Raw genomic sequence first — 7,701 nt, forward strand, 5'->3', positions numbered from 1 at the left:
TTTGCTGTACAGTAGAAATTAACACAACCCGTAAATCAACTATACTTCAGTAAGATAAAATTTTAAAATGTCCGGAGCTTGAGTACTTCCCACCACCTCCATACTACCACCCTAATCTCAGCCACTATCATCTCTTACCTGGATTATTCCAGGAGCTTCCCTACTGGTTTCTTTGCTCCCACCCTTGCTTCTGCTATGTACTAACCAGAATAAAGCAGCCAGAGTGATATGTTTAAACTTTAAGTCAGATCAAGCCCCTCATCTGTTCATAATCCTTCAATGACTCCCCAGTTTATTCCAAGTAAAGGTCAAAGTCTTTACAGTGACCGACAGGGTCCCATAACCTTCCCCCACGCACAGACAGCATCTTTCTCATCTCACCTACTATTCTCATTCCTGCCTCAGGGCCTTCACATTGGCTGTTGCTTCTGTCTGGAAGTTCTTTCTTCAGGCGTGCACATAGCTCCTACTTTCACCTACTTCATTGTTTTATCGTTCAAACACTGTCTTATAAATGAGACCTACTCTGAATTTCCTATTTAAACTTGTAGACACTCCTCTCACTCTCAACGTTCTTTCTCCAATTCAAGTTCTTTTTTTTCCCTCCATAGCACATCACCATTTAAAGTACCCTATCTGAAGTTCCCGGGTGGCCTAGTGGTTAGGATTCTGGGCTTTCACTGCCGTGGCCCAATTGGGGAAGATCCTGCAAGCTGCATAGTCAAGAAGTTGCTTATATAGTACTCTATTTTATTTCTCTCTCTTCTGCACTAGAATGTAGACTCTGTGATGGCAAGAATTGTGTCCATTTTGTTCACTGACATGCCCACAGTATGTAATAGTGCCTGTCGCACAGTAGGTGCTCAGTAAATATTTTTTAAATTATTTATTTTAATTGGAGGCTAGTTACTTTACAATACTGTAGTGGTTCCTGCCAAACATCGACATGGATCAGCCTTGGGCGCACATATGTCCCCCATCCAGAACCCCACTCCCACCTCCCTCCCCATCCCATCGCCCAGGGTCATCCCAGTGCACGAGCCCTGAGCACCCTGTCTCATGCATCGAACCTGGACCGGCGATCCGCTTCACACATGATAATATACACGTTTCAATGCTACCCTCTCAAATCATCCAACCCTCACCTTTTCCCACAGAGTTCAAAAGACTGTTCTATACATCTGTGTCTCTTTTGCTGTCTCTCATATAGGGTCATCGTTACCATCTTTCTAAATCCCATATAAATGTGTTAGTATACTGTATCGGTGTTTTTCTTTCTGGCTTACTTCACTCTGTATAATAGGCTCCAGTTTCATCCACCTCATTAGAACTGATTCAAATGTATTCTTTTTAATGGCTGAGGAATAGTCCATTGTGTATATGTATCACAGCTTTCTTATCCATTCATCTGCTGATGGACATCTAGGTTGCTTCCATGTCCTGGCTATTCTAAACAGTGCTGTGATGAACATTGGGGTACACGTGTCTCTTTCAATTCTGGTTTCCTTGGTGTGTATGCCCAGCAGTGGGATTGCTGGCTCATATGGCAGTTCTATTTCCAGTTTTTTAAGGAATCTCCATACTGCTCTCCATAGTGGCTGTACTAGTTTGCATTCCCACCAACAGTGTAAGAGGGTTCCCTTTTCTCCACATCCTCTCCAGCATTTATTGCTTGTAAACTTTTGGATCGCAGCCATTCTGACTGGCATGAGATGGTACCTCACTGTGGTTTTGATTTGCATTTCTCTGATAATGAGTGATGTTGAGCATCTTTTCATGTGTTTGTTAGCCATCTGTATGTCTTCTTTGGAGAAATGTCTGTTTAGTTCTTTGGCCCATTTTTTGACTGGGTCATTTATTTTTATGGAATTGGTTGCTCAGTAAATATTTGTTAAACAAAGGAATGGATTTCAGCACTGAGAGAGTGCTTACCATACGCTAGGTACACAGAAACACAATGAAGATACAGCACTGTATGAAAATGGTTATACTGGGGTAAGCATTGGTCACTAACTCTGCATGGGAAGTTAGAGGGCAACCCACAGAGAGGATGCTGTTCTAGGTGGGAGTCAAAGCATGTCCAAAGGAACCTGACTGCTGGTCCCTCTAAGCAGAGTGTCTTTTCATCTCTGTGTCATCAAGGCCTGGAGTAGTGCTCGGCACTCAATAAAGCTTTCCGCAAAGCTGTGTAGAGAAGCTCATGATCTACAAGTAGTGTCTAGGTGTGGATGGGGGAGCTGGAGACAAGCCATGCCATACCAAGGGGTTTTCATCTTTCTCAATCTGGATTTAATGAAAAGCCATTTAGAGTTTAGGCAGGTTTTACTTTTTCCTTCCTTCCTTTTCTTTCTTTCTTCCTCCCTCTCTTCCTTCCTTCCTCTCTTTCTTTCCTTCTCTCTTAAGCTCCCTTTGACTGGAGAGTGGAATGCAGGATGGGAGTAGGAGAAGGTGGCAGAGACTGGTCAGGGATCAGCTCTGGCTGTCATAGTAAGGGGTCTGGGCCAGTGGGGATGAAGAGGTACTGAGGAAATCCAGGGAGAGGGAGGAGGAAGAGGGGATGAGATTGGTGGTATACTAAATGCGGAGGACATAAGAGAAAAGAGGTCCCAGGCTTCTGCATTGCAGTGTGGTTAACCAGCATGGGGAACAAAGGAGGGGAAGCAGGTTTGAAAGGGTTGATAAATTCAGTGTGGACACATTGCATTAGAGATGTCTGTGGTGTATGCGGGTGGTGGTTGGGGTGGGAGGTACAGGAAGCCTGAGCTTGCAATACTCTGTCCCTCACCCCACTTCTCCCCCACCCCACCCTGGGCTCTGATTTTTTCCATCTATCCCTTTTGCTGGATTGTAAGCCCTTCGAGGGTAAGAAGCAGGTCTGACTAGTGTTTCTCCCCAGGTCAGATTCTCTCTCTGTTTTTTTTTTTTAAGTAAAAAGAAACAAATTTTGACTGTAACACCTGGCACGTGGGATCTAAGTTCCCCTGACCAAGAATCGAACCCACACCCTCTATAATGGAAGCCCAGAGTCCTAACCACTGGACCATCAGGGAAGTCCCTAGGCCTGATTCGGAACCACAGAAAGTACTGAGTGCTCGTTTGCTGAATGAATGAATGTGCATCCTTGATTGAGAAGTGAAAGTGGAAGCAATAGGCATGGAAGATATTATCCAAGGGGACTTTTCAAGGGAAACAGAAAAGGAGAAGCACTTGGAGGACCCTGAAAAGCATGGCCAGAGAGGTAGGAAGGTACGCAAAAGCAGTGCAGCCAGGGACCAAAGAGTAGGTATTACAAGAAGCAACTGTCACTGATGTCAAAGACTGCAGAGAGGTCAGGTAGGCTGGGACTGACCAGGGTTTTGCTGTCATAAATGGGAAGCGTTTTCCAAGTGCCTCCCCTCACAAGAGCATCGTGCTTCACACTGTAGGCTGTGGAGATGGGAAGCAGATTCACCTGTCCCCAGGGTGCTGAGCGTCCAGCAGGAGCAACTACATGTGCCAGCCCGTGCTGTGCTTTACATTCTTCACGGAAACTTTTGTATTTAGAAGTAGCCGGCTGGACTCAGTTTAGATGATCCCAGTTCTATTGGCAACCTCCAAAGAAAGCATCGTCGTCGGGAGCCAGCTGAACATAGGCCTTCTTTTCTTCATCAGGCCTGATCAGAGTGTTGACCTTGGCCAGAGAGCCTTTTCACAGCCTGTTTAGTCTGGTGCTTGTTGGTCTTGACATCCACAGTGAACCCCAGTGTGTTGCTGTTTTCTGTCTTCTTCCTGGCTGACGTGATGGTGAGGGGGAGCTTGTTGATAACATAGTGGTCAAGCGTGTTTCTCCCAGGGGCGCTCTTCCAAGGATTTTTGGGCTGCCTCCTGAGCCGCAGTATTCTGGGTGGCGGAAAGGTAGGTAATGTCGGACTGTCTTTTTTTCGTAGCTCTGGACGCCTTTCAACACTGCTTTCTTGGCCTTCGAAGACTTTGCTCTGGCTTTGACTTTCAGAGGGGCAGGGGCCTCCTTCTTCGCCGTCAGCACCATCTTTGTGAAAAATGGTATTTTACATTCTTATGGTTGGGTCTAAATACCTCTGAACAATACAGACTATGAGTGCTGGGGAAATCTTAGGGAAAAACTAATCAGCCAGAACTGGAGCAGACTGGGAAGAGAAGGAAGGGACAGCCTCTAAATTGTGCCTGAGAGGGAGATGCGGAAAGAGTATCCAGAGTGATGTTGGCAGGAGGTAAAGGAGGGAAAGATAAAACATGGGATTCCGGGAGCCCCCAAGTCACCTGGATGAAGGTGCCCAACAATCTTATCCTTGTCCTGGCCAGAGCACAGGAGAAGGCTAGGCTCTGGAGCTGTATATCTGACAGAGAGGGCTCCATAACACTTAACGCAGGAAGTTTCCTGTGCATCCCTTCTCCCTGAGACGTGAAGACACTGAGGTGCAGATGGGAAGGTGCCCAAGTCTATTGTCATCAGATCACAGGCAGGACCTCAGTCCCGGCCCTGTGCCCCTTCCACTGGCCCACAGCCCTTGACCTAGAGGCCATGCAGGAGCCATAAGGAGACAGTCTGGAAAGGATGCTCAGAACAGTGAAGGCGGGGCCTCAGGACAAAAGTGATGAGAGGAAGGAAAGGAGCCAACAAGGGAGAAAGAAACAAAAAGGGAAGCCAAACACCTCCACTAAAGGATCCGTGGCAGATAGGATCTTGTGATATCTGCACACCCATGCTGATTGCGGCATTATTCTCAACGGTGAAGAAGTAAAAACTACCCAAATGTCCATCAACAGATAAGCAAACAAATTGCGGTCTACACATAGAATGAAATATTCAGTTCAGTTCAGTTCAGTTCAGTCGCTCAGTCGTGTCCGACTCTTTGCAACCCCATGAACTGCAGCACGCCAGGCCTCCCTGTCCATCACCAGCTCCCGGAGTTCACTCAGACTCACGTCCATCGAGTCAGTGATGCCATCCAGCCATCTCATCCTCTGTCATCCCCTTCTCCTCCTGCCCCCAATCCCTCCCAACATGAGTCTTTTCCAATGAGTTAACTCTTCGAATGAGGTGGCCAAAGTACTGGAGTTTCAGCTTTAGCATCATTCCTTCCAAGGAACACCCAGGACTGGTCTCCTTTAGGAGGACTGGTTGGATCTCCTTGCAGTCCAAGGGACTCTCAAGAGTCTTCTTCAACACCACAGTTCAAAACCATCAATTCTTCAGCACTCAGCTTTCTTCACAGTCCAACTCTCACATCCATACATAACCACAGGAAAAACCATAGCCTTGACCAGACAGACCTTTGTTGGCAAAGTAATGTCTCTGCTTTTGAATATGCTATCTAGGTTGGTCATAACTTTCCTTCCAAGGAGTAAGCATCTTTTGATTTCATGGCTGTAGTCACCATCCCGCAGTGATTTTGGAGCCCAAAAAAATAAAGTCTGACACTGTTTCCCCATCTATTTCCCATGAAGTGATGGGATCAGATGCCATGATCTTCGTTTTCTGAATGCTGAGCTTTAAGCCAACTTTTTCACTCTCCTCTTTCACTTTCATCAAGAGGCTTTTGAGTTCCTCTTCACTTTCTGCCATAAGGGTGGTGTCATCTGCATATCTGAGTTTATTGGTATTTATCCTGGCAATCTTGATTCCAGCCTGTGCTTCCTCCAGCCCAGCGTTTCTCATGATGTACTCTGCATAGAAGTTAAATAAGCAGGGTGACAATATACAGCCTTGACGAACTCCTTTTCCTATTTGGAACCAGTCTGTTGTTCCATGTCCAGTTCTAACTGTTGCTTCCTGACCTGCATATAGGTTTCTCAAGAGGCAGATCAGGTGGTCTGGTATTCCCATCTCTTTCAGAATTTTCCACATTTTATTGTGATCCACACAGTCAAAGACTTTGGCATAGTCAATAAAGCAGAAATAGATGGTTTTCTGGAACTCTCTTGCTTTTTCGATGATCCAGCGGATATTGGCAATTTGATCTCTGGTTCCTCTGCCTTTTCTAAAACCAGCTTGAACATCAGAAAGTTCACGGTTCACGTATTGCTGAAGCCTGGCTTGGAGAAATTTGAGCATTCCTTTACTAGCGTGTGAGATGAGTGCAATTGTGTGGTAGTTTGAGCATTCTTTGGCATTGCCTTTCTTTGGGATTGGAATATTAATCAGCCTCAAAAAAGGAGGAAAATCCTGTCATATGCAAGAAAATGGATGAACCCGGAGGCCAGTATGGTGAGTGAGATAAGCCAGTCACACAAGATCAAATACGAGACACCTAAAGTAGTTAGACTCATAGAAAACAGAATGGTGGTTGCTAGGGGTTGAGAGGAGGAGGAAATGTTCAATGAGCATCAGCTTTTAGGTTCACGAGATGAAAAAGTTCTAGAGATCTGTTACACAACGATGGGAACGTAGTTCACACACTGAACTGTATGCTTAAACTGTATGGTTTGTTGCTGTTTAGTTGCTAAGTCATGTCTGATTCTGTGACCTCATGGATTGTAGCCCGCCAGGCTCCTCTGTCCATGGGATTCTCCAGGCAAGAATACTGGAGTGGGTTGCCATTTCCTCCTTCAGGGGATGGAACCCGCATCCCTGCATTGTAGGCAAATTCTTTACCACTGAGCCACCAGGGAAGCCAAAACTGAATGGTTAAGGGGGTAAATTTTATATTACCATGTTCTTTTTTTTAACCACAGCTGAAAATTTTTAAAACATCTTCTAAAGAAAAAGCCATAGAAGAGAGTTACGAGGAATCTAAAAAAGAGCAGATATATGTTTAGGTATAACTGATTCACTTTGCTGTACTGCATAAACTAACACAACATTGCAAATCAACTATACACCAATAAAAATTTAAAGAGTGAGTTGTGAGAAGAATAGCATGGCCAAGGTGTGAAGACTACATGGAGATCAAGGCCAGCGAGAGGCTTATGGAAAATCATGAAGAGTCATCTGAGTAGAGAGGTGGGGGGAAAAGCCAGCCTGCAGGGACTAAAGAGGGTGAGGGTGACGCTGGGGGTGGTGGGGGGACAGCCAGAATGAACCCGACCTGCTGTTCAGTAGTTGACAGGAAAGAGTTAGTGAGTGTGGCGGGGGTAGACTGAAAGTGTGGGGTTGTAGGAAGGATCGTTGCTTTTTTCCCCTTTGGTACAGAGAACACCCAGCACACTTGTGGGTGGAAGAAGGGAGGTTAACAGTGAGGGAGCAGTAAAGTGGGGAGGGCAGGGGAGGGCGTCTTGACGTGGCCCGTGGAAGGGCCAGTGCACCTGTTAGCCTTGGATGGAAATGGGACAAACGTTGTGACAGGATGGAGAGTGGGAGGGTGATAAGGGGGTGTGCACAGAGCATTTGTCAGATATTAGGAAGGATGTGGCCAGGATGGGGGTGGCTGCACGGTCTTTCTATAAATTCAGTCCTCCAAGGGTTGAAACCAACTGCTGCCGAGGGGTAGGGGGACTGAGTAGGAGTCTCGAGATGTGTGGGACAGCTGAGATCAGCAACTTTGGGGCTGCGGCACGGAGTCCGGGACGGATGAGGTGGTGCCTGGCCAGCAGACACAGATGTGAGTTGGCCCCAAAGACAGAGTTGGAGGTGCTCTCCAGCAGTGTCTGGAGTAGAAGGGCTGTGGGGCTGCTTGGGGGCTGGGAGGGAGCTGGCAGGGAGAAAGGGGTGGTTTGGAGCTGGAGAGAACAATCACCCCACAA

The sequence above is a fragment of the Bubalus bubalis genome, chromosome 6 (genome assembly GCF_019923935.1).
Source record: "Bubalus bubalis isolate 160015118507 breed Murrah chromosome 6, NDDB_SH_1, whole genome shotgun sequence".
Taxonomy (NCBI): Eukaryota; Metazoa; Chordata; class Mammalia; order Artiodactyla; family Bovidae; genus Bubalus; species Bubalus bubalis.